At 51.4% G+C, this 27,483-nt stretch overlaps 1 long non-coding RNA gene across 1 annotated transcript; it reads left to right on the top strand.

Moving 5' to 3' along the window:
- The first annotated feature begins 5,507 nt into the window (after positions 1-5,507).
- On the top strand, positions 5,508-17,195 carry LOC125328881. The gene is made up of 3 exons (XR_007204929.1): positions 5,508-5,566; positions 15,704-15,745; positions 17,159-17,195. It is a non-coding gene; the product is annotated as an uncharacterized LOC125328881 (long non-coding RNA).
- The last annotated feature ends 10,288 nt before the right edge of the window (positions 17,196-27,483 follow it).

Genomic DNA, 27,483 nt, shown 5'->3' on the forward strand with positions numbered 1-27,483 from the left:
ACGTGCAGCACGGAAAAGGACTGGAGGTGTGAGGGAAATAAAATATAGAGAAAGGTCTGAGAAATAGTAGCAGCACCGCAGCAGGAGTAGCCGCTTCCTCAGGATAAAATGAGCTGCACCGAGGCGCAGCTGGGGCAGGGGTGCTGCTTCAAAGGTGTCACGGCAAAGGTCGCATCTGTGAAGGGAATAAAATAGAATATTGAGAAAATGCTTTAAAAGTACTGCAGCAGGAGTGGCCGCTGCCCCGTGTCAGTAAAAGAGCTGCACCGAGGGACCGTCGGGGCAGCGCTGCTGGTAAAAAAGAGCAGCACGGGAAAGGCTGAGCGGTGTAAAGGGAATAAAATGCTGAGCACGGTAAAAGAGGTACAATAAAGGTACTGCAGGAGGGGTGGCCGCTGCCCCGTGTCACTAAAAGAGCTTCTCTGAGGCACCGGCGGGGCTGCGCCGTTCCCGCCTCGGGCGCTTCTGGGCGGTTTTGAGGCAGGGGGAGCCCACCGCGGCAGTGGCGGGAAAAGGGGGTGCGGAGTATAAAAGGGGGCGCCGGCGTCGCGGCCCCTCAGTCGGGGGGCGGCGGCGGCGGCCGCAGGAGCTCCGCGGGCTGGCCCGGATGCGGGGACGCCGCCCTGTGCGGCCGAAGGCGCCGGCCCTGAGGCGCGGGGAAAGCGGCGTGGCAGCCGCGCATCGGCTCCGTCATCGGCAGCGCCGCTTCGTGCCGGTAGGGAGCGGGAGAACGCGGCGGCGGGCGGTGGGTGGTGAGTGCCGTCGGCGAGACGGGGCTTGGGCCGCCTGCGGTGTGCGATCTCCCGAGAGCAGCGGGGAGGCCCCCGGGGAGCGGCGGCGGGCGCGGCGCTGTGGGAGCCGGCGAAATGTCCCTGCATGGGCCGCCCGGCGCAACGCGCGAGGTGCCAATGAAATAAAATAGAACACGGTAAAGGTGCCGTAGAGGAGCCGCACCTAGAGGGCTCTCCGCCCCTGCCCCATGTCACTAAGAGAGCTGCACCGAGGGACCGTCGGGGCGGCGCTGCAGGTTAAAAAGAGCAGTACGGGAAAGGCTGAGAAGTGTGAGCGGAATAAAATATTGAGAGTGGTCTAAGAAATATTGTAAAGGTACTGCAGCAGGAGTGGCCGCTGCCCCGTGTCACTAAAAGAGCTGCAGCGCCGGACCTTCGGGGCAGCGCTGCTGCTTAAAAAGAGCAGCACGGAAAGGCTGAGAAGTGTGAGCGGAATAAAATATTGACAAGAGGATGTGTGAGCAGAATAAAATATTGAGAGTGGTCTAAGAAATATTGTAAAGGTACTGCAGCAGGAGTGGTCGCTGCCCCGTGTCAGTAAAAGAGCTGCACCGAGGGACCGTTGCGGCAGCGCTGCTGGTTCAAAAGAGCAGCACGGGAAAGGCTGGGAAGTGTGAGCCGAATAAAATATTGAGAGTGGTCTAAGAAATATTCAAAAGGTACTGCAGCAGGTGTGGCCGCTGCCCCGTGTCACTAAAAGAGCTGCACCGAGGGACCGTCGGGGCAGCGCTGCTGGTTAAAAAGAGCAGCACGGAAAGGCTGGGAAGTGTGAGCCGAATAAAATATTGACAATGGTCTAAGAAATATTGTAAAGGTACTGCAGCAGGAGTGGTCGCTGCCCCGTGTCACTAAAAGAGCTGCACCGAGGGACCGTCGGGGCAGCGCTGCTGGTTAAAAAGGGGCCTGGAAAGGCTGAGAAGTGTAAAGGGAATAAAATGCTGAGCATGGTAAAAGAGGTACAATAAAGGCACTGCAGCAGGAGGGGTGGCCGTTGCCCCGTGTCACTAAAAGAGCTGCACCGCGGGGCCTTCGGGGCAGCGCTGCTGGTTCAAAAGAGCAGCACGGGAAAGGCTGGGAAGTGTGAGCGGAATAAAATATTGACACTGGTCTAAGAAATATTGTAAAGGTACTGCAGCAGGAGTGGTCGCTGCCCCGTGTCAGTAAAAGAGCTGCACCGCGGGACCATCGGGGCAGCGGTGCTGGTTAAAAGGAGCAGCAAGGGAAAGGCTGAGAAGTGTGAGCGGAATAAAATATTGCCAAGGGGAAGTGTAAACGGAATAAAATATTGACAATGGTCTAAGAAATATTCAAAAGGTACTGCAGCAAGAGTGGGCGCTGTGAGTTGTCACTAAAAGAGCTGCACCGAGGCACCTTGGGGTGGTGTTGATGGTAAACGAGCATCCTAGCAGGAGCTAGGGAGCAGCCAGATGTACCTGGGCACTTGAGCACGCCGGGCAGCATGTGGGGTGCCATGGGGAAACTTTCAACTTTCCCCTTTTATCTTATCAGTCCCTCCCCAGAGCCCCCAAAAAAGAGAGGTATTATTCGGAGAAAAGGGGCTTAAATTGAGGGAAAAAACTTTCTTTTCCATAACTGTCTCTATCAAAATTGAGGGGGCATCCCCTTCCCCTGCAATTTTAATAGTATCATTTGAAGGAAACCCCACCCCCTTCTATGCTGTTAGGGGTGTCAATTCACAGCAAATCCCCATTTTCCATTATTTTCTAGTTTCAATGGAAAGGGAATACCTTGACTGTGACTTCCTCATTTTAGGGGATCAGTTAAAGGAAGTGCTCCCTTTTTCAGCATTTTAAGGATTTAAATCTGCATTTCAGGGCACTTCTGCCCAAGCCCCAGTACCCAATATCGCATATGGGAGCAAGCCCAGCACATATGTAACCCTAACAGCACCCAGGAATTTATTAGTTTTCTTATTTTTATTTATAATGTATCTAGCCCTAATTAGAGGTCCCAATGAGAGCTTCACCATTCATATAATTACTATTCTTCTCCACCCTACTTAGTCACATGTGAAGTACTACTTACTCATCACTAAGGAACAACTGTGCAAATTAACAGCTAGTTATCCCACTTAGCTATCTACGCTGCCAAAATTCAAAGTTTTATTTCTTACCTGGTCTCTGCCCTTTTGCTTGATATAGCTGCAGTAATAAAGAAGGTATCATCAATTCCCAGAAGAGCTTTTTTTCTCTCTCTCCAGCCCTTTACTCATTTTGAATTTAAATCAGAGGAGCCAAGCAGCTACAGCTCCTTTGACAGCTTTTATACCTTGTGGTAATTACCTCCTCCCTTTTCTGGGGCATGATGGGAATGAGAGGCGGACCCGGCCAGGGGTATATTAACCCCAGCCTTTGCCAAAGGGATTCATTTCTTCCCTGGGTTTGAGTGGGGTGAGAGATCTCCTCTCATTTCAATGAAGGAGGCCTTTCAGCTTATATCAGTTTTTTTTTTTTTTTCCCCCCAGTAGATGATTTTGGCCTTTAAAGCAACAGAGGTTTTGAAGACATTGTGAAGAAGATAGCATTAAATGCAGGGAGTATTTAGGCTCATAATTTTGGCTTGAGTGTTCAGGGGTGGTAAGGTGCTTTTCTAATTTCAGTCTTTCTTCTTGTTTTTTTTTTTTCTTTAGGAGCATTGTAACTTCCAGGTTGTATTGAGTATGAAGCTTCAAATTTTTTTAGTGCATTCATTGTGTCATAAAAGGGACCTTGTCCATATCAAAGATGAGATCCAAAATTGTGGCTTCCAATAGGTAAGTTATGGATTGTAGCTGGGAGAGTGTGAGCAGGGTAGCTGGCTTAGCAAGTGCCAGAAGGGGTTTTGAAGGCCATAGGGTGGGAAAAGGTGTCTATTTGGGGCTACCTAAGGCTTTTTCCCAAGAACAGCAGATGCATTTATACATCTTAAAGCACACAAATGCATCCACCGCACTCACAGAAATACCATATAACTTTGCCCCTCACTGTCTCACATGTCTATTGAAATAACAGCTACAGCTTTTGATTCTGGGTGAAGCCGGAGACCTGAGGACCTGGATGCACTTAAGAGGTGGCGAGTAGCCGAATTGTAGGGATTTGGCCTATATGCCACTAGATTTGTGCATTGATCTTGATTTTTTTTTTTTTTTTTAATTATAGCTGACTAAGAGGCTAACCCGGCTATTATTGGGCCTTCCGAGACGACTGAGGAGGACTCATTTCACATCCAATGTGGATTAATATTGCCAGTCATCCAAAAGATAAGTTGGGGGCTACAACCTGGAGATGGGATGGCAGCAGGGTAGTGAGTTGGAAATTCCTGGGAAAAACTTAATAATTAGTGCAGGGGTAAGGGATGCTCTCTAAGGGGCCTCTTAGGACAGGTAAAGGGAGAGGCTTTACATTTGATTGCAACCCTAGGGTGTGCAGAGCAGTTCCAGTCTGTGTTGTGTTGTCTGGTGTGTTGTCTTGTCTAGCGTGTCTTCAGGATCCCTTGGATCAGATATGTCTGCCTTTTGTCCTCGAGGACCTTATGGCAAGTGTCAGCCACCATCTCTAGGTTCTCGAACATTTGCACTTCTTGGCATGTCACCGATATAATTTGTTCTCTTACCGATGGGCTCAGCAGTGTCTCAGAATCACATCTCCGAAGTGTTGAGTCAGATGTCTTTTGAGGTCTCATTCCCAGCTGTATTGCCATACATCCTTTCCAGCTGTGAGTTGTAATGTCCTGGGGCTTATAACATTGTAAGGATACGGGGAGCATTCTGAACGTAGCATTGTTTTGCAGCTGTCTTGATCATTGTGACTGACAGTTCTTATAATAGGTCACTCTATTACAGTCTTTTCTTCTGCTCCTTAGAGCCGCTTCCGTCTACTGTTCCTATGCCATCGGTTATCTCTTTTGGCGTCATCTCGGTCCTTACCGTCATTCTTCTCTCCGAGAGCTTTTTTTATCATCCTTGTCACACTGTTTGTAGCATAATGTGTTGTTTGAGTTTGTGTTTAGCCTGGAACTGCTCTGCCCTGTGGAATAGACTGGGGGGTAGGTAGAATAGAAAGAAGACTTTACGGGTAACCTTTACCTTTGCGTAACCACTCGAGCCACACCTCAGACGGAGCAACCACGGCTGGTCCGTGCGGGGTTCGGCGGGAGTGGTATGGCAGCGTCTCGCAGTTTTCTAGTCCTTTGTCTTAATGCATGCTGTTGTCAGATCCTAGGTGGTTTGCTTTGAGAAATGAGAACCTGGGAAATGTTAAACTTGCCCTGTGTGTGTCTAAGTGACTTTGACAAATAATTCTTTTGCAGAGGGATAGAATGTAAACCCGCTACAAATGGCGGAGGCCAGAGGAGCACGGCGATGAGGTGGGTCGGCACCCAACCTCCTAGCGAAGGCCTGATTTCAGCTCTGTTTACTTCATTGTTTGGCATTTTGAAGATGTGAAGTGCTTGTCACGGCTGGGTGTCGGCACCGGGGAGATCGTGAGCCAGCTGGGTACCAGCAACAGAGAAAAGTATTGATTCCAGCACAGACCTAGATGCTACCAGAGGTGTTGTACTAGTCATAAAACTATAAGCATCCTTCGGGTTTTTTGTTTTACACGTGGTCCACAGCATTCAAACCACTATTCCAAAATGACAGAGACCCTTGCGGACAGAGATCGCGGTCAAGTGGTTTCAGATGGAAACCACCACAGCCAACACAATGCTTTCAGACCCTACATCGATACCTGCCTTTTCCTTTTGTTTTGCCCCTTCTCTGCCGGGAAGGTCAGGTAACCATTCTGCTTTTCAGGGAAGGTGTAAACAGTGGTTGGGGTGTAGTTTGGCCTCTAGATGGTATTCCTAGATTGACACAAGATGGCTGGAGCTGTTAAGTTCTCATGCAGCCCTTTAACTTTTGTCATCACTTTCTTGCAGATGCAGATGGATTAAATCCGTGGCAGAGCACCCCATACTGGGTGAGAGGGCTCACACTGGAAGGTCAGTTGCCATTTGTCTTTGCAGGGCAAGTGTAAATGGTGGCTGTGTTACAGCATTGTTCTTTGTCTTTATTTTTAGGAGGGAAAGCTAGATCTCAGCAGTCAAGGTCAAGTGAGCGAGGTAAGCAGTGACCCGTGGAAAGAAAAAGTTGTTATTAAAAGTTGTTATTCCTTGGGTGCCAAGTTCTGGTACAGCTCTAAGCATCCACTGTCATTTGTGTGTCTTAGGGGGTCCACTTGTATTATGCTGAGCCCCCTCACCGACTGGCCAATGTACCTGGCTCGCTGCCCTCATGAGCCCTCCCAAAGCATTATGGGACTCTGTGATGAAGCCTTCACCCTTTCCATTCAAAGATACCCTCCGGGCAGACTTTGGCAATGGCTGAGAAGTTGGGGTGAGTCGGGGAGGGAGGGGGGAGGAGCGAGGGTCTGCTCAAGTCTCAGCAATGCCGCATCACCTTGTCTCCTCTTAACCCAGGTATACCCTGCGATGATGGTGTCAGCCTTGGAGCGCGGCCAAAGTGTGTCGCCCCAGGACCCCTTAAGACCTTCTTAGGAGACGGTGAGTAGCGGAATTGTTGGGTTTTGGCGAACGTGCCACTAAGTTCAAGCCTTGATATTTGGTTTTCTTTATTGTAGCTGACTAAGAGACAACAGCCTGGCAACAGCAGGAGCTTTCTGGATGGCAAGGCGGCCCTCTTTTGCACCTGAAGAGGATTCACATCCCTGGATGTCTGAGAGATAAGTCGATGGGATGAAAGCGGGGTATTGGGTAGGGGGTTGCCGGCAGGGATTTTTGAGTCAGCTTTGGAGACGGGGCTACCCACAAAGGGGCCCCTTAGGCCACATAAAGGGAAAGTATCACTTTTGATCACAATGCCGAGGTGTGCAGGGCAGAGCAGTCCCAGTGCATGTTGTGTCACTTGTCTATTGTGTGTTCTGTATCTTTTGGGCATCTTGTGTCTCATGTCTTCTGCCCTAGCCCTTTGATGTGCTTGCAGTCATTCTTCTCGCCGAGAGTTTTCTCTTCTCGTTGCGTCCCCTCCTTTGTCATCTGCTGCATGCAAATCCTGCGTGGGATTTGGCCCAGAGCTGCTCTGCCCTACTGCACAGTCCGGCCTATAGGTGTAATAGGGCAAGGCTTGGGGACTTGGAATTTGTTCTGTAGGGTGTAGTTTGGCCTCTAGATGATATTCCTAGATTGACACAGGATGGCTGGAGCTGTTAAATTCTCATGCAGCACTTTGACTTTTGTCATCACTTTCTTTCAGACACAGACGGATTAAATCCATGGCAGAGCGCCCTATACTGGGTGAGGGGATTCCCGCAGGAAGGTCGGTCACCGTTTGTCTTTGCAAGGCAAGTGTGAATGGTGACTGTGTTCCAGCATTGTTCTTTGTCTTTATTTTTAGGAGGCAAAGCTAGATCTCAGCAGTCAAGGTCAAGTGAGCGAGGTAAGCAGTGACCGGTGGACAGAATGACTTGTTATTGCTTGGGTATCAATTTCTGGTGCATCCATTGTTATTTGTGTGCTTTAGGGTGTTCACTTGTATTATGCTGAACCTCCTCACCAACTGGCCGACGGACCCAGTTTGCTGCCCTTGTGAACCCTCCGGAAGCATTACAGGACTCTGCAATGAAGTCTTTACATTTTCTATTTGAAGCTACCATCCCGTTGCCTTTGGCAACGGCCGAGGACTTGCGGCAAGTTGGGGATGGAGGGAGGAGGATTGAGGGTCCGCTCAAGTTTCAGCTATGCCACATCACCTTGTCTCCTCTTAACCCCAGTATACCCTGCGCCGATGGCGTCAGCCTCGGAGTGTGGCTGAAGCGTGCGGCCCAAGAACCCCAGCCTACACAGGAGACGGTGAGTGGCGGAATTGTCAGGTTCTGGCCAAGGTGCCACTAAGTTCGTGCACTGTTGTTTGGTTTGGTTTTCTTTATTGTAGCTGACTAAGAGAGAACAGCCCAGTGATGGCAGGAGCTTCCTGGACGGTGAGGCCGCCTTCTCTTATGCCTGAGGTAGATTTGCATCCCTGGATGTCCGAGAGACAAGTCGAGGGGGTGAAAGCAGAGTGTCGGGTCAGGACTCGCCGGGAGGGAACATTGAGCCAGCTTCAGAGACGGGGATGTCTAAGAAGGGGCCCCTTAGGCCCCATAAAGGGAAAGTCTCACTTTTGGTTAAAATGCTTGTGTGCAGAGCAGTCCCGGTGCATGTCATGTCACTTGTCTGTCGTGCGTTCTGTCTCGTTTGGGCATCTCATGTCTCATGTCTTTAGTCTTAGCCCTTCAATGTGCTTGCAGTCATTCTTCTTGCTGAGAGGTTTTCTCTCCTTGTTGCGTCCTCTTGTTTGTCATCTCCTATGTCGCGGGTGCCTGCATGGGTTTGGTCCAGAGTTGCTCTTCCCTGCTGCATAGCCTGGCCTATAGGTGTAATAGGACAGGGCCCCGGGACTTGAGATTTGTTATGTAGGGTAGTTTGACCTCAAGATGTTATTCCTAGATTGACACAGGATGGCTGGAGCGGTTATCATGCAGCCCTTTGACTTTTGTCATCACTTTCTTTCAGATGCAGATGGGTTAAATCCGTGGCTGAGCGCCCCCAACTGGTTGAGGGGGTTCCCGCAGGAAGGTCAGTCACTGTTTGTCTTTGCAGGGCAAGTGTAAATGGTGGCTATGTTCCAGCATTGTTCTTTGTTTTTAGGAGGTAAAGCCAGATAGCAGCAGTCAAAGTGAAGTGAGCAAGGTAAGCAGTGACCGGTGGAAAGAAAAAGTTGTTATTCCTTGGGTGCCAAGTTCTGGTACAGCTCTAAGCATCCACAATCATTTGTGTGTTTTAGGTGGTCCACTTCTATTATACTGAAGCACCTCCATGACCGGCCAACGGACCTGGTCTGCCACCCTTGTGAGCCCTCCAGAAGTGTTACGGGACTCTGCGACGGAGCCTTTACCTCTTCCATTCAAAGGTGCTGTTCAGGCACCCTTGGGCAACGGCCGGGTAGTTGTGGTGAGTCAGGGAAGGAGGAAGAGTGAGGGTCTGCTCAAGTTTCAGTAATGCTGCATCACCTTGTCTCCTCTTAACCCAGGAATATGTGGCGACGATGGCATCTGCCAAAGCGTGTGGCCCGAGAACCCTGGCCTTCTTTAGGGATGGTGCGCGGTGGAATTGTTGGATTCTGGCTGAGGTGTCACTAAGTTCGTGCACTGATGTTTGGTTTGGTTTTCTTTATTGTAGTTGACTGAGAGAAGAGCCTGGCGATGGCAGGAGCTTCCTGGACGGTGAGGCGGCCTTTTTTTGTGCCCGAGGAGGATTTGCATCCCTGCACGTCCGAGAGATAAGTCGAGGGGATGAAAGCAGAGTGTTGGGTTGGGGCTCCCCAGGAGGGAATACTGAGTCTGCTTCAGAGATGGGGATGTCTAAAAAGGGGCCCCTTAGGCCCCATGAAAGGAAAGTCTCACTTTTGATCACAAGGCCGAGGTGCGCCAGGCAGAGCAGACCCAGTGTATGTCATGTCACTTGTCTATTGTGCACCCTGTCTCTTCTGGGCATCTCATGTCTTCTGTTTTAGCTCTTCAGTGTGCTTGCAGTCATTCTTCTCACCGAGAGTTTTCTCTCCTCATCCCTTCACCTCATTTGTGATCTGCTGTGTCACAGGTGCCTGCATGGGTTTGGCCCAGAGCTGCTCTGCCCTGCTGCACAGTCTGGCATATAGTTGTAATAGGACAGGGCCCCAGGACTTGAGATTCGTTATGTAGGGTTTAGTTTGGCCTCTAGATGATATTCCTAGATTGACACAGGATGGCTGGAGCTGTTAAGTTCTCATGCAGCACTTTGACTTTTGTCATCACTTTCTTTCAGATGCAGATGGGTTAAACCCGTGGCAGAGAGCCCCCCACTGGTTGAGGGGGATTCCCGCAGGAAGGTCGGTCACCATTTGTGTTTGCCGAGCAAGTGTAAATGGTGGCTATGTTCCAGCATTCTTCTTTGTCTTTATTTTTAGGAGGTAAAGCTGGATAGCAGCAGTCAAGGTCAAGTGAGTGTGGTAAGCGGTGACCGGTGGAAAGAAAAAGTTGTTATTCCTTGGGTGTCAAGTTCTGGTACAGCTCCAAGCATCCATTGTCATTTGTGTGTTTCAGGTGGTCTGCTTGAGTTCTCCGAACCTCCTTGCCGGCAGGCCCGGCTCGCCATCCTTGTGAGCCCTCTGAAAGTATTATGGGACTCTTCGACCAAGCCTTCACCTTTTCCATTCGAATGGTCTTTCTGAGCAGCCTTTAGAAACAGCTGGGGAGCTGCGGCCAGTCAGAGAGGGAGGAGGAACGAGGGTCTGCTCAAGTCTCAGCAATGCCACATCATCTTGTCTCCTCCTAATCCAGGTATACCCTGCAACGACAGTGTCAGCCTTGGACTGCGGCCAAAGCGTGCGGCCCGAGGACCCTGGCCCTATTAGGAAATGGTGAGTAGCAGAATTGTCAGGTTTTGGCTGAGGCACCACTAAGCTAATGTACTGATGTTGGGTTTGGTTTTCTTTTTTGTAGCTGACTGAGAGAACAGCGCAGTGACGGCAGGAGCTTCCAGGACGGCAAGGCGGCCTTCTTTTGCGCCCAAGGCAGATTCACATCCCCAGGCGTCTGAGAGATAAGTCGAGGCTTGTGACCCACAGAGGGGGTGACATCAGGTTGTTGAGTTGGGACTTGCCGGGAGGGATTTGAGTCAGATTAGGAGGTGGGGATACCCAAGAAGGGGCCCCTTAGGCCAACATAAAGGGAAAATCTTGCTTTTGATCGCAGTGCCAAGGTATGCAGGGCACAGCAGTCCTGGTGCATGTCACTTGTCTAGTGTGTGTTCTCGGTCTTTTGACCATCTCATGTCACAGGTGTTTGCCTTAGCCCTTTGAGATGCTTATCGCAAATGCTGGGCATTATTCTTAGCATCTCTGCTCTTGGTGTTCCTCAGTGTGGTGCTGATACCATCGATCCTTTGACTCGTGAGCTTGGAGGTGCATCAGAATCACATCTCTCTTCAGCGACGTTGAGTCGGGTGTCTTTTCAGGTCTTGTTCTGAGCTGCATTGACAGCTGTGCACCACAACAATCCACTAAAGGGGATGAGGACTTGTGAAAATGCGAAGATAGCTAAAGGATTCTGCCCGTACAATTCTCAGGCATCCATTTTTGCGGTTCTTGGATCCTCTTTGTGTCAGCATCCTCTTCTGCCAGGTTTCTTGGAGCCCTGTCGGCTCACTGTCGGTCTCACCTAAGTCGTCTCATTCCTCATTCTCTCGGTCCTTGTGATCATCTAGCCCAGAGTTTTCTCTCCTTGTTGGGTCCCCTCGTTTGTCATCTCCTGTGTCACGGGTGCCTGAGTGGGTTTGGCCCAGAGCTGCTCTGCCCTGATGCATACTTTGGTGTATGGGTGTAACAGAACAAGGCCTGGGGACTTGAAATTTGTGATGTAAGGTGTAGTTTGGCCTCTAGATGGTATTCTGAGATTGACACAAGATGGCTGGAGCTGTGAAGTTCTCATGCAGCACTTTGACTTTTGTCCTCAGTTTCTTTCCGATAGAGACGGATTAAGTCTGTGGCTGAGCGCCCCCTACCAGTTAAGGGGGTTCCTGAGGGAAGGTCAGTCACTGTTTGTGTTTGCCGAGCAAGTGTAAATGGTGGCTGTGTTACAGCATTGTTCTTTGTCTTTGTTCTTAGGAGGTAAAGCCAGATCTCAGCAGTCAAGGTCAAGTGAATGAGGTAAGAAGTCACTGGTGGTAAGAACCACTTGTTATTCCTTGGGTGCCATGTTCTGGTACAGCTCTAAGCATCCATTGTCATTTGTGTGTTTCAGGGGGCCCCCTCGTATTACGCCGAACTCCTCGTCGACCGGCTGATGGACCCGTCTTGCTGCCCTCGTGAGTCCTCTGCAAGTATCACGGGAGTCTGTGATTAAGGCTTTGCCTTTTCCATGTGAAGGTACCGTCCGGGTAGCCTTCGGCAACAGCCGAGGTGTTGCGGCAAGTCGGGGAGGGAGGGAGGAGGAGCGAGGGTCCACTCAAGTTTCAGCAATGCCACATCACCTTGTTTCCACTCAACCCAGGTATACCCTGCAATGATGCCGCCAGCCTCGGAACGCGGCCAGAACGTGCGGCCCAAGGGTCCAGGCCCTCTTAGGAGACGGTGAGTTGTGGAATTGTTGGGTTTTGGCTGACGTGCCACTAAGCTCGTGTACTGATGTTCAGTTTTCTTTATTGTAGCTGACCGAGAGTCAACAGCCTGGCAATGGCAGGAGCTTCTGGGACGGCTAGAGGTGGCCTTCTTTTGCGCCTCAGGAAGATTCACATCCCCAGACGTCCGAGAGATAAGTTGAGGGCTGCGACCCACGGAGGGAATGAAAGCAGGGTGTTGGCTCAGGGCTCGCCGGGAGGGAGTTTTGAGTCAGCTTTGGAGATGGGGATACCCAAGAAGGGGCCCCTTAGCCCGCATAATGGAAAAGTCTCACATTTGATCGCAATGCTGAGGTGCGCAGGGCAGAGCAATCCGAGTGCATGTTGTGTCACTTGTCTATTGTGCATGCCATGTCTTTTGGGCATCTTGTGTCTTTGCTCTTTCGCCTTAGCCCTTCGATGTGCTTGCAGTCATGCTTTCTGCCGAGAGATCTCTCTCCTTGTTGCATCCCCTTGTTTGTCATCTGCTGTGTCACGGGTGCCTGCATGGGTTTGGCCCAGAGCTGCTCTGCCCTGCTGCACCATCTGGCATATGGTTGTAATAGGACAAGGCCTGGGGACTTGTAATTTGTGGTGTAGGTTGTAGTTTGGCTTCAAGACGGTATTCCTAGACTGGTACGGGATGGCTGGAGCTGTGAAATTCTAATGCAGCTCTTTGACTTTTGTCATCGCTTTCTTTCAGATGCAGACGGATTAAATCTGTGGCTGAGCGCCCCATACCCGGAGAGGGAGTTCCCACGTGAAGGTCGGTCACTGTTTGTCTTTGCAGGGCAAACATGAATGGTGGCTGTGTTACAGCACTGTTCTTTGTCTTTGTTCTTAGGAGGTAAAGCCAGATCTCAGCAGTCAAGGTCAAGTGAACGAGGTAAGAAGTCACTGGTGGTAAGAACCACTTATTATTCCTTGGGTGCCAAGTTCTGGTACAGCTCTAAGCATCCCTTGTCATTTGTGTGTTTCAGGGGGCCCCCTTGTATTACGCTGAACACCTCGTCGACTGGTCGACAGACCCGTCTCGCCGCCCTCGTGAGTCCTCTGCAAGTATCACGGGACTCTGTGATGAAGCCTTTACCTTTTCCATGTGAAGGTACCATCTGGGTAGCCTTCGGCAGCGGCCGAGGCATTGCGGCAAGCCGGGGAGGGAGGGAGGAGGAGCGAGGGTCCCCTCAAGTTTCAGCAGTGCCGCATCACCTCGTCTCCTCTTAACTCAGGTATACCCTGTGATGACGGTGTCGGCCTCGGGGTGTGGCAAAAGCGTGTGGCCCGAGGACTCCAGCCTTCTTAGGAGATAGTGAGTTGTGGAATTGTTGGGGTTTGGCCGATGTGCCACGAAGTCCCTGTACTGATGTTTGGTTTTCTTTATTGTACACGTCTAAGAGACAACAGCCCGGCGATGGCAGGAGCTTCCAGGACGGTGAGGTAGTCTTCATTTGCGTCCCAGGTGGATTCACATCCCCGGATATCTGAAAGATAAGTCAAGGGGCTGAAAGTGGACTATTGAGTTGGGGCTCGCCGGGAGGGATTTTTGTGTCAGCTTTGGAGGTGGGGATACCCAAGAAGGGGCGCCTTAGCCCGCATAAAGGGAAAGTCTCACATTCGATAACAATGCTGGGGTGCGCCGGGCAGAGCAATCAGAGTGCGTGTTGTGTCACTTGTCTATTGTACATGCCATGTCTTTTGGGCTTCTTGTGTCTTCGCTCTTTTGCCTTAGCCCTTCGATGTGCTTGCAGTCATGCTTTCCGCTGAGAGGTCTCTCTCCTTGTTGCATCCCATTGTTTGTCATCTGCTGTGTCACGGGTGCCTGCATGGGTTTGGCCCAGAGCTGCTCTGCCCTGCTGCACAGTCTGGCACATAGGTGTAATAGAACAGGGCCCAAGGCCTTTAAATCTGTAATGTAGGGTGTAGTTTGGCCTCTAGATGATATTCCTAGATTGACACAAGATGGCTGGAGTTGTTAAGTTCTCATGCAGCACTTTGACTTTGTCATCACTTTCTTGCAGATGCAGACGGATTAAATCCGTGGCAGAGCGCCCCATACCGGGTGAGGGGATTCCCGCAGGAAGGTCGGTCACCGTTTGTGTTTGCCGAGCAAGTGTAAATGGTGGCTGTGTTACAGCACTGTTCTTTGTCTTTGTTCTTAGGAGGTAAAGCCAGATCTCAGCAGTCAAGGTCAAGTGAATGAGGTAAGCGGTGACCGGTGGACTGAACCGGTTGTTATTGTTTCGATGCCAAGTTCTGGCACTCTAAGCTTTAAGCATCCATTGTCATTTGTGTGCTTTAGGCAGTCCCCTTGTGTTATGCAGAAACTCCTTGCCAACTGGCTGATGGACCTGGCTCGCCGCTGTCGTTAGCCCTCCGGAGGTATTACAGGACTGTGCGACAAAGCCCTTACATTTTCCATTTGAACGTGCTATTCGGGTAGCCTTCGGCAGCGGCCGGGTAGTTGCAGGGAGTTGCGGAGGGAGGGAGGAGCGAGGGCCCCCTCAAGTTTCGGCAATGCCGCATCACCTCGTCTCTTCCTAACCCAGGTATACCCTGTGACGATGATGATGGCGTCGGTCTCAGAGCGTGGCCCAAGCATGCGGCCCGCGGACCCCGGCCTTTTTAGGAGACGGTGAGTGGCAGAATTGATGGGTTTTGGCTGAGGTGCCACTAAGTTCGTGCACAGATGTTTGTCTTGTTTTCTTTATTGTAGCTGACTAAGAGAGAACCAGCCCAGTGAAGGCACGAGTGCCCCACATGGTGATGCGGCCATCTTTTGCACCTGAGGCAGATTGACATCCTCAGACATCCAAGAGATAAGTTGAGACCTGCGACCCACAGTAGGGGTGAAAGCAAGGTGTCGAGTTGGGACGTACCGGGAGGTATTTTTGAGCCAGATTTGGAGGTGGGGATACCCAAGAGGGGACCCCTTAGGACCTGTAAAGCGAAAGTTTTGCTTTTGATCACAGTGCTGAGGTGCGCAGGGCAGAGCAGTCCCGGTACATGTCACTTGTCTATTGTGCATTCTGTCTTTTGTGCATCTCGTGTCGCAGGTCATTTGCCTTAGCCCTTTGAGATGCTTATCGCAAACGCCGGGCATTATTCTTAGCAACTCTGTTCTTGGTGTTCCTCAGTGCGGTGCCAATACCATTGATCCTTTGACTCGTGAGCTTGGAGGTGCATCAGAATCACATCTCTCTTCAGCGACGTTGAGTCGGGCGTCCTTTCAGGTCTTGTTCTGAGCTGCATCGACAGCTGTGCACTGCAACGATCCATTATAGGGGATGAGGACTTGTAAGAATGCAAAGATAGCTAGAGGATTCCACCCGTCCAATTCTCGGGCAGCCGTCTTTGCGGTTCTTGGAATAAGTCCTTCTGTTATCATCCTCTTCTGCCAGGGTTCTTGCAGCCTCGTTGGCTCACCATCAATCTCGCTTAGGTCATGCCATTCCTCATTTGCTCGGTCCTTGTGATCATCTAGCCCAGAGTTTTCTCTCCTTGTTGGGTCCCCTTGTTTGTCATCTCCTGTGTCACAGATGCCTGCATGGGTTTGGCCCAGAGCTGCTCTGCCCTGCTGCACAGTCTGGCATATGGGTATAATAGCACAAGGCCTGAGGGCTTGTAATTTGTGGTGTAGGTTGTAGTTTGGCCTCAAGACGGTATTCTGAGGGTGACCCCCGATGGCTGGAACTGTGAAGCTCTCATGCTGCCCATTGACTTTTGTCCTCACTGTCTTTCAGATGCAGACGGATTAAATTGGTGGCAGAGCGCCCCTGGACCGGGTGGGTTGGTTCCTGCAGGAAGGTCAGTCACTGCTTGTCCTTGCAGGGCAAGCATAAATGGTGGCTATGTTACAGTGTTATCTGTCTTTATTTTTTGGAAGTAAAGCCTGATCTCAGCAGTCAAGGTCAAGTGAATGACATAAGAAGTCACTGGTGGTAAGAACCACTTGTAATTCCTTGGGTGCCAAGTTCTGGTACAGCTCTAAGCATCTCTTGTCATTTGTGTGTTTCAGGGGGCCCCCTTCTATTACGCCAAACTCCTCACGGCCCGGCCGATGGACCCGTCTTGCTGCCCTCGTGAGTCCTCTGCAAGTATCATGGGACTCTGTGATGAAGCCTTTACCTTTTCCATGTGAAGGTACAGTCTGGGTAGCCTTCGGCAGCGGCCGAGGAGTTGCGGGAAGTCGGGGAGGGAGAGAGGAGGAGCGAGGGTCCACTCAAGTTCCAGCAATGCCACATCACCTCGTCTCCTCTTAACTCAGGTATACCCTACGATGACTGTGTCAGCCTTGGGGCGTGGCAAAAGCGTGTGGCCCGAGGACCCCAGCCTTCTTAGGAGATGGTGAGTAGTGAAATTGTTGGGGTTTGGCTAATGTGCCACAAAGTTCCTGTGCTGATGCTTGGTTTTCTTTATTGTAGCTGACTAAGTGACAACAGCCTGGCAACAGCAGGAGCTTCCACGATGGTGAGGCGGTTGTCTTTTGCGTCCCAGGTGGATTCACAACTCAGGACATCTGAAAGATAAGTCAAGGGGATGAAAGCTGAGTATTGAGTCGGGGCTCACCGGGAGGCATTTTTGTGTCAGCTTAGGAGATGGGGATACCCAAGAAGGGGCCCCTTAGCCTGCATAATGGGAAAGTCACGCATTTGATCGCAATGCTGAGGTGCACAGGGCAGAGCTGTCTCAGTGTATGTTATGTCAATTGTCTATTGTACATTCCGTGTCTTTTGGGCATCTTGTGTCTTCGCTCTTTTGCCTTAGCCCTTCGATGTGCTTGCAGTCATGCTTTCTGCCGAGAGATCTCTCTCCTTGTTGCATCCCCTTGTTTGTCATCTCCTGTGTCACGGGTGCCTGCATGGGTTTGGCCCAGAGCTGCTCTGCCCTGCTGCACCGTCTGGCATATGGTTGTAATAGGACAAGGCCTGGGGACTTGAAATTTGTGGTGTACATTGTAGTTTGGCCTCAAGATGGTATTCCTAGACTGGTACGGGATGGCTGGAGCTGTGAAGTTCTAATGCAGCTCTTTGACTTTTGTCATCGCTTTCTTTCAGATGCAGACGGATTAAATCTGTGGCTGAGCGCCCCATACCCGGAGAGGGAGTTCCCACGTGAAGGTCGGTCACTGTTTGTCTTTGCAGGGCAAACATGAATGGTGGCTGTGTTACAGCACTGTTCTTTGTCTTTGTTCTTAGGAGGTAAAGCCAGATCTCAGCAGTCAAGGTCAAGTGAATGAGGTAAGAAGTCACTGGTGGTAAGAACCACTTGTTATTCCTTGGGTGCCAAGTTCTGGTACAGCTCTAAGCATCCCTTGTCATTTGTGTGTTTCAGGGGGCCCCCTTGTATTACGCCGAACACCTCGTCGACCGGTCGACAGACCCGTCTCACCGCCCTCGTGAGTCCTCTGCAAGTATCACGGGACTCTGTGATGAAGCCTTTACCTTTTCCATGTGAAGGTACCATCTGGGTAGCCTTCGGCAGCGGCCGAGGCATTGCGGCAAGCCGGGGAGGGAGGGAGGAGGAGCGAGGGTCCCCTCAAGTTTCAGCAGTGCCGCATCACCTCGTCTCCTCTTAACTCAGGTATACCCTGTGATGACGGTGTCGGCCTCGGGGTGTGGCAAAAGCGTGTGGCCCGAGGACTCCAGCCTTCTTAGGAGATAGTGAGTTGTGGAATTGTTGGGGTTTGGCCGATGTGCCACGAAGTCCCTGTACTGATGTTTGGTTTTCTTTATCGTACATGTCTAAGAGACAACAGCCCGGCGATGGCAGGAGCTTCCAGGACGGTGAGGTAGTCTTCATTTGCGTCCCAGGTGGATTCACATCCCCGGATATCTGAAAGATAAGTCAAGGGGCTGAAAGTGGAGTATTGAGTTGGGGCTCGCCGGGAGGGATTTTTGTGTCAGCTTTGGAGATGGGGATACCCAAGAAGGGGCGCCTTAGCCCGCATAAAGGGAAAGTCTCACATTCGATAACAATGCTGGGGTGCGCCGGGCAGAGCAATCAGAGTGCGTGTTGTGTCACTTGTCTATTGTACATGCCATGTCTTTTGGGCTTCTTGTGTCTTCGCTCTTTTGCCTTAGCCCTTCGATGTGCTTGCAGTCATGCTTTCCGCTGAGAGGTCTCTCTCCTTGTTGCATCCCATTGTTTGTCATCTGCTGTGTCACGGGTGCCTGCATGGCTTTGGCCCAGAGCTGCTCTGCCCTGCTGCATACCCTGGCACATAGGTGTAATAGAACAGGGCCCAAGGCCTTTAAATCTGTAATGTAGGGTGTAGTTTGGCCTCTAGATGATATTCCTAGATTGACACAAGATGGCTGGAGCTGTTAAGTTCTCATGCAGCACTTTGACTTTTGTCATCACTTTCTTGCAGATGCAGACGGATTAAATCCGTGGCAGAGCGCCCCATACCGGGTGAGGGGATTCCCGCAGGAAGGTCGGTCACCGTTTGTGTTTGCCGAGCAAGTGTAAATGGTGGCTGTGTTACAGCATTGTTCTTTGTCTTTGTTCTTAGGAGGTGAAGCCAGATCTCAGCAGTCAAGGTCAAGTGAACGAGGTAAGAAGTCACTGGTGGTAAGAACCACTTGTTATTCCTTGGGTGCCAAGTTCTGGTACAGCTCTAAGCATCCTTTTTCATTTGTGTGTTTTAGATGGTCCGCTTGTATTACACCAAAACCCCTCGCTGACCAGCTGACAGACCTGTCTTGCTGCCCTTCTGAGCCGTCCAGAAGTATTAAGGGACTCTGCGACAAAGCCTTTACCTTTTCCATGTGAAGGTACCGTCCGGGTAGCCTTTGGCAATGGCCGAGTAGCTGCAGTGAGTTGCGGAGGGAGGGAGGAGCGAGGGCCCCCTCAAGTTTCGGCAGTGCCACATCACCTTGTCACCTCTTAACCCAGGTATACCCTGCGACGATGGTGATGGCGTTGGCCTCGGAGCGTGGCCCAAGCGTGTGGCCCGAGGACCCCGGCCTTCTTAGGAGACGGTGAGTGGCGGAATTGACGGGTTTTGGCTGAGGTGCCACTAAGTTCATGCACTGATGTTTGTTTGGTTTTGTTTATTGTAGCTGACTAAGAGATAACCAGCCCGATGAAGGCATGAGCTTCCCGCATGGCGAGGTGGCCTTCTTATGCACCTGAATCAGATCGACATCCTCAGACATCCAAGAGATAAGTCGAGGCCTGTGACCCACAGTTGGGGTGGAAGTGAGGTGTTTAGATGGGACTCACCGGGAGATATTTTTGAGTCAGATTTGGAGGTGGGGATACCCAAGAAGGGGCCCCTTAGGCCCCATAAAGCAAAAGTCTTGCTTTTGATCACAGTGCCGAGGTGCGTAGGGCAGAGCAGTCCCGGTACACGTCACTAGTCTATTGTGCGTTCTCTGTCTTTTGTGCATCTCGTGTCGCAGGTCATTTGCCTTAGCCCTTTGAGATGCTTATCGCAAACGCCGGGCGTTATTCTTATCATCCCTGTTCTTGGTGTTCCTCAGTGCGGTGCCGATACCATTGATCCTTTGACTCGTGAGCTTGGAGGCGCATCAGAATCACATCTCTCTTCAGCGATGTTGAGTCGGGCGTCCTTTCAGGTCTTGTTCTGAGCTGCATCGACAGCTGTGCACTGCAACAATCCATTATAGGGGATGAGGACTTGTAAGAATGCAAAGATAGCTAGAGGATTCCACCCGTCCAATTCTCGGGCATCCATCTTTGTGGTTCTTGGAATAAGTCCTTCTGTTATCATCCTCTTCTGCCAGGGTTCTTGTAGCTTCTGTGGCTCACAGTTGGTCTCGCCTAGGTCATCTCATTCCTCATTTGCTCGGTCCTTGTGATCATCTAGCCCAGAGTTTTCTCTCCTTGTTGGGTCCCCTTGTTTGTCATCGCCTGTGTCACGGATGCCTGCATGGGTTTGGCCCAGAGCTGCTCTGCCCTGCTGCACCGTCTGGCATATGGTTGTAATAGGACAAGGCCTGGGGACTTGAAATTTGTGGTGTACATTGTAGTTTGGCCTCAAGACGGCATTCCTAGACTGGTACGGGATGGCTGGAGCTGTGAAGTTCTAATGCAGCACTTTGACTTTTGTCATTGCTTTCTTTCAGATGCAGACGGATTAAATCTGTGGCTGAGCGCCCCATACCCGGAGAGGGAGTTCCCACGTGAAGGTCGGTCACTGTTTGTCTTTGCAGGGCAAACATGAAAGGTGGCTGTGTTACCGCACTGTTCTTTGTCTTTGTTCTTAGGAGGTAAAGCCAGATCTCAGTAGTCAAGGTCAAGTGAATGAGGTAAGAAGTCACTGGTGGTAAGAACCACTTGTTATTCCTTGGGTGCCAAGTTCTGGTACAGCTCTAAGCATCCCTTGTCATTTGTGTGTTTCAGGGGGCTCCTTTGTATTACGCCGAACTCCTTGTCGACCGGCCGACGGACCCGTCTCGCCGCCCTCGTGAGTCCTCTGCAAGTATCACGGGACTCTGTGATGAAGCCTTTACCTTTTCCATGTGAAGGTACAGTCCGGGTAGCCTTCGGCAGCGGCCGAGGCATTGCGGCAAGTCGGGGAGGGAGGGAGGAGGAGCGAGGGTCCCCTCAAGTTTCAGCAGTGCCGCATCACCTCGTCTCCTCTTAACTCAGGTATACCCTGTGATGACGGTGTCGGCCTCGGGGTGTGGCAAAAGCGTGTGGCCCGAGGACTCCAGCCTTCTTAGGAGATAGTGAGTTGTGGAATTGTTGGGGTTTGGCCGATGTGCCACGAAGTCCCTGTACTGATGTTTGGTTTTCTTTATCGTACACGTCTAAGAGACAACAGCCCGGCGATGGCAGGAGCTTCCAGGACGGTGAGGTAGTCTTCATTTGCGTCCCAGGTGGATTCACATCCCCGGATATCTGAAAGATAAGTCAAGGGGCTGAAAGTGGAGTATTGAGTTGGGGCTCGCCGGGAGGGATTTTTGTGTCAGCTTTGGAGATGGGGATACCCAAGAAGGGGCGCCTTAGCCTGCATAAAGGGAAAGTCTCACATTCGATAACAATGCTGGGGTGCGCCAGGCAGAGCAATCAGGGTGCGTGTTGTGTCACTTGTCTATTGTACATGCCATGTCTTTTGGGCTTCTTGTGTCTTCGCTCTTTTGCCTTAGCCCTTCGATGTGCTTGCAGTCATGCTTTCCGCTGAGAGGTCTCTCTCCTTGTTGCATCCCATTGTTTGTCATCTGCTGTGTCACGGGTGCCTGCATGGGTTTGGCCCAGAGCTGCTCTGCCCTGCTGCACAGTCTGGCACATAGGTGTAATAGAACAGGGCCCAAGGCCTTTAAATCTGTAATGTAGGGTGTAGTTTGGCCTCTAGATGATATTCCTAGATTGACACAAGATGGCTGGAGCTGTTAATTTCTCATGCAGCACTTTGGCTTTTGTCATCACTTTCTTGCAGATGCAGACGGATTAAATCCGTGGCAGAGCACCCCATACCGGGTGAGGGGATTCCCGCAGGAAGGTCGGTCACCGTTTGTGTTTGCCGAGCAAGTGTAAATGGTGGCTGTGTTACAGCATTGTTCTTTGTCTTTGTTCTTAGGAGGTAAAGCCAGATCTCAGCAGTCAAGGTCAAGTGAATGAGGTAAGAAGTCACTGGTGGTAAGAACCACTTGTTATTCCTTGGGTGCCATGTTCTGGTACACCTCTAAGCATCCATTGTCATTTGTGTGTTTCAGGCAGCCCCCTTGTATTGCACCGAAACCCCTCGCCAACCGGCTGACGGGCCTGTCTTGCCACCCTCGTGAGTCCTCTGCAAGTATCACGGGGCTCTGTGATGAAGCCTTTACCTTTTCCATGTGAAGGTACCGTCCGGGTAGCCTTCGGCAATGGCTGAGGCGTTGCGGCAAGTCGGGGAGGGAGGGAGGAGGAGCGAGGGTCCACTCAAGTTTCAGCAGTGCCACATCACCTCGTTTCCACTCAACCCAGGTATACCCTGCAATGACGGCGTTGGCCTTGGAGCGCGGCCAGAACAGTGAGTGGTGGAATTATTGGGTTTTGGCCGAGGTGCCCCTAAGCTCATGTACTGATGTTCAGTTTTCTTTATTGTAGCTGACCAAGAGTCAACAGCCTGGCAATGGCAGGAGCTTCTGGGACGGCGAGAAGTGGCCTTCTTTTGCGCCCCAGGAAGATTCACATCTCCAGACGTCCGTGAGATAAGTTGAGGGATATGACCCATGGAGGGAATGAAAGCAGGGTGTCGGGTTGGGGCTCTCTGGAAGGGAGTTTTGAGTCAGCTTTGGAGATGGGGATACCCAAGAAGGGGCCCCTTAGCCCGCATAATGGAAAAGGCTCACATTTGATCGCAATGCTGAGGTGCGCCGGGCAGAGCAATCCGAGTGCGTGTTGTGTCACTTGTCTATTGTGCATGCCATGTCTTTTGGGCGTCTTGTGTCTTCGCTCTTTTGCCTTAGCCCTTCGATGTGCTTGCAGTCGTGCTTTCTGCCGTGAGTTCTCTCTCCTTGTTGCATCCCATTGTTTGTCATCTGCTGTGTCACGGGTGCCTGCATGGGTTTGGCCCAGAGCTGCTCTGCCCTGCTGCACAGTCTGGCACATAGGTGTAATAGAACAGGGCCCAAGGCCTTTAAATCTGTAATGTAGGGTGTAGTTTGGCCTCTAGATGATATTCCTAGATTGACACAAGATGGCTGGAGCTGTTAAGTTCTCATGCAGCACTTTGACTTTTGTCATCACTTTCTTGCAGATGCAGACGGATTAATTCCGTGGCAGAGCGCCCCATACCGGGTGAGGGGATTCCCGCAGGAAGGTCGGTCACCGTTTGTGTTTGCCGAGCAAGTGGAAATGGTGGCTGTGTTACAGCACTGTTCTTTGTCTTTGTTCTTAGGAGGTTAAGCCAGATCTCAGCAGTCAAGGTCAAGTGAATGAGGTAAGAAGTCACTGGTGGTAAGAACCACTTGTTATTCCTTGGGTGCCAAGTTCTGGTACAGCTCTAAGCATCCTTTTTCATTTGTGTGTTTTAGATGGTCCGCTTGTATTGCACCAAAACCCCTCGCTGACCGGCTGACAGACCCAGCTTGCCGCCCTTGTGAGCCCTCCAGAAGTATTAAGGGGTCTGCGACGAAGCCTTTACCTTTTCCATGTGAAGGTACCGTCCGGGTAGCCTTTGGCAATGGCCGAGTAGCTGCAGTGAGTTGCGGAGGGAGGAGGAGCGAGGGTCCACTCAAGTTTCAGCAATGCCACATCACCTTGTTTCCACTCAACCCAGGTATACCCTGCAATGACAGCGTTGGCCTTGGAGCGCGGCCAGAGCGTGCAGTCCGAGGACCTGGGCCCTCTTAGGAGACAGTGAGTGGTGGAATTATTGGGTTTTGGCCGAGGTGCCACTAAGCTCCTGTACTGATGTTCAGTTTTCTTTATTGTAGCTGACCGAGAGTCAACAGCCTGGCAATGGCAGGAGCTTCTGGGACGGCGAGAGGTGGCCTTCTTTTGCGCCCCAGGAAGATTCACATCCCCAGACGTCCGTGAGATAAGTTGAGGGATATGACCCATGGAGGGAATGAAAGCAGGGTGTCGGGTTGGGGCTCTCTGGAAGGGAGTTTTGAGTCAGCTTTGGAGATGGGGATACCCAAGAAGGGGCCCCTTAGCCCGCATAATGGAAAAGGCTCGCATTTGATCGCAATGCTGAGGTGCGCAGGGCAGAGCAATCCGAGTGCGTGTTGTGTCACTTGTCTATTGTGCATGCCATGTCTTTTGGGCGTCTTGTGTCTTCGCTCTTTTGCCTTAGCTCTTTGATGTGCTTGCAGTCATGCTTTCTGCCGTGAGTTCTCTCTCCTTGTTGCATCCCATTGTTTGTCATCTGCTGTGTCACGGGTGCCTGCATGGGTTTGGCCCAGAGCTGCTCTGCCCTGCTGCATACCCTGGCACATAGGTGTAATAGAACAGGGCCCAAGGCCTTTAAATCTGTAATGTAGGGTGTAGTTTGGCCTCTAGATGATATTCCTAGATTGACACAAGATGGCTGGAGCTGTTAAGTTCTCATGCAGCACTTTGACTTTGTCATCACTTTCTTGCAGATGCAGACGGATTAAATCCGTGGCAGAGCACCCCATACCGGGTGAGGGGATTCCCGCGGGAAGGTCGGTCACCGTTTGTGTTTGCCGAGCAAGTGGAAATGGTGGCTGTGTTACAGCACTGTTCTTTGTCTTTGTTCTTAGGAGGTAAAGCCAGATCTCAGCAGTCAAGGTCAAGTGAATGAGGTAAGAAGTCACTGGTGGTAAGAACCACTTGTTATTCCTTGGGTGCCATGTTCTGGTACACCTCTAAGCATCCCTTGTCATTTGTGTGTTTCAGGCGGCCCCTTTGTATTGCACTGAAACCCCTCGCCGACCGGCTGACGGACCCGTCTCGCCGCCCTCGTGAGTCCTCTGCAAGTATCACGGGAGTCTGCGACGAAGCCTTTACCTTTTCCATGTGAAGGTACCGTCCGGGTAGCCTTCGGCAACAGCCGAGGCGTTGCGGCAAGTCGGGGAGGGAGGGAGGAGGAGCGAGGGTCCACTCAAGTTTCAGCAGTGTCACATCACCTTGTTTCCACTCAACCCAGGTATACCCTGCAATGACAGCGTTGGCCTTGGAGCGCGGCCAGAGCGTGCAGTCCGAGGACCTGGGCCCTCTTAGGAGACGGTGAGTGGTGGAATTATTGGGTTTTGGCCGAGGTGCCACTAAGCTCCTGTACTGATGTTCAGTTTTCTTTATTGTAGCTGACCAAGAGTCAACAGCCTGGCAATGGCAGGAGCTTCTGGGACGGCGAGAGGTGGCCTTCTTTTGCGCCCCAGGAAGATTCACATCCCCAGACGTCCGTGAGATAAGTTGAGGGATATGACCCATGGAGGGAATGAAAGCAGGGTGTCGGGTTGGGGCTCTCTGGAAGGGAGTTTTGAGTCAGCTTTGGAGATGGGGATACCCAAGAAGGGGCCCCTTAGCCCGCATAATGGAAAAGCCTCACATTTGATCGCAATGCTGAGGTGCGCAGGGCAGAGCAATCCGAGTGCGTGTTGTGTCACTTGTCTATTGTGCATGCCATGTCTTTTGGGCTTCTTGTGTCTTCGCTCTTTTGCCTTAGCTCTTTGACGTGCTTGCAGTCATGCTTTCTGCCGTGAGTTCTCTCTCCTTGTTGCATCCCATTGCTTGTCATCTGCTGTGTCACGGGTGCCTGCATGGGTTTGGCCCAGAGCTGCTCTGCCCTGCTGCATACCCTGGCACATAGGTGTAATAGAACAGGGCCCAAGGCCTTTAAATCTGTAATGTAGGGTGTAGTTTGGCCTCTAGATGATATTCCTAGATTGACACAAGATGGCTGGAGCTGTTAATTTCTCATGCAGCACTTTGACTTTTGTCATCACTTTCTTGCAGATGCAGACGGATTAATTCCGTGGCAGAGCGCCCCATACCGGGTGAGGGGATTCCCGCAGGAAGGTCGGTCACCGTTTGTGTTTGCCGAGCCAGTGGAAATGGTGGCTGTGTTACAGCACTGTTCTTTGTCTTTGTTCCTAGGAGGTTAAGCCAGATCTCAGCAGTCAAGGTCAAGTGAATGAGGTAAGAAGTCACTGGTGGTAGGAACCACTTGTTATTCCTTGGGTGCCAAGTTCTGGTACAGCTCTAAGCATCCATTGTCATTTGTGTGTTTCAGGCGGCCCCCTTGTATTACGCCAAACTCCTCGTCGACCGTCCGATGGATCCGTCTCGCCGCCCTCGTGAATCCTCTGCAAGTATCACAGGAGTCTGCGATGAAGCCTTTACCTTTTCCATGTGAAGGTACAGTCCGGGTAGCCTTCGGCAGCGGCCGAGGCATTGCGGCAAGTCGGGGAGGGAGGGAGGAGGAGCAAGGGTCCCCTCAAGTTTCAGCAATGCCGCATCACCTCGTCTCCTCTTAACTCAGGTATACCCTACGATTACTGTGTCAGCCTTGGGGCGTGGCAAATGCGTGTGGCCCGAGGACCCCGGCCTTCTTAGGAGATGGTGAGTAGTGAAATTGTTGGGGTTTGGCTAATGTGCCTCAAAGTTCCTGTGCTGATGCTTGGTTTTCTTTATTGTAGCTGACTAAGTGACAACAGCCTGGCAATGGCAGGAGCTTCCACGATGGTGAGGCGGTTGTCTTTTGCGTCCCAGGTGGATTCACAACTCAGGACATTTGAGAGATAATCAAGGGGCTGAAAGTGGAGTATTGAGTTGGGGCTCGCCGGGAGGGATTTTTGTGTCAGCTTTGGAGATGGGGATACCCAAGAAGGGGCCCCTTAGCCTGCATAATGGGAAAGCCTCGCATTTGATCACAATGCTGAGGTGCACAGGGCAGAGCTGTCTCAGTGCATGTTATGTCAATTGTCTATTGTACATTCTGTGTCTTTTGGGCTTCTTGTGTCTTCGCTCTTTCGCCTTAGCCCTTCGATGTGCTTGCAGTCATGCTTTCCGCCGAGAGGTGTCTCTCCTTGTTGCATCCCCTTGTTTGTCATCTGCTGTGTCACGGGTGCCTGCATGGGTTTGGCCCAGAGCTGCTCTGCCCTGCTGCACAGTCTGGCACATAGGTGTAATAGAACAGGGCCCAAGGCCTTTAAATCTGTAATGTAGGGTGTAGTTTGGCCTCTAGATGATATTCCTAGATTGACACAAGATGGCTGGAGTTGTTAAGTTCTCATGCAGCACTTTGACTTTTGTCATCACTTTCTTGCAGATGCAGACGGATTAAATCCGTGGCAGAGCGCCCCATACCGGGTGAGGGGATTCCCGCAGGAAGGTCGGTCACCGTTTGTGTTTGCCGAGCAAGTGTAAATGGTGGCTGTGTTACAGCATTGTTCTTTGTCTTTGTTCTTAGGAGGTAAAGCCAGATCTCAGCAGTCAAGGTCAAGTGAAAGAGGTAAGAAGTCACTGGTGGTAAGAACCACTTGTTATTCCTTGGGTGCCAAGTTCCGGTACAGCTCTAAGCATCCATTGTCATTTGTGTGTTTTAGATGGTCCGCTTGTATTGCACCAAAACCCCTCGCCGACCGGCTGACAGACCCGGCTTGCCACCCTTGTGAGCCCTCCAGAAGTATTAAGGGGCTCTGCGATGAAGCCTTTACCCTTTCCATGTGAAGGTACCGTCCGGGTAGCCTTTGGCAATGGCCGAGTAGCTGCAGTGAGTTGCGGCGGGAGGGAGGAGCGAGGGCCCCCTCAAGTTTCGGCAATGCCACATCACCTTGTCTCCTCTTAACCCAGGTATACCCTGTGACGATGGCGATGGCGTTGGCCTCGGAGCGTGGCCCAAGCGTGCGGCCCGAGGACCCCGGCCTTCTTAGGAGACGGTGAGTGGCGGAATTGACAGGTTTTGGCTGAGGTGCCACTAAGTTCATGCACTGATGTTTGTTTGCTTTTGTTTATTGTAGCTGACTAAGAGATAACCAGCCCGATGAAGGCATGAGCTTCCCGCATGGCGAGGTGGCCTTCTTATGCACCTGAATCAGATCGACATCCTCAGACATCCAAGAGATAAGTCGAGGCCTGTGACCCACAGTTGGGGTGGAAG

Source organism: Corvus hawaiiensis, chromosome 7 (assembly GCF_020740725.1).
Source record: "Corvus hawaiiensis isolate bCorHaw1 chromosome 7, bCorHaw1.pri.cur, whole genome shotgun sequence".
Taxonomy (NCBI): Eukaryota; Metazoa; Chordata; class Aves; order Passeriformes; family Corvidae; genus Corvus; species Corvus hawaiiensis.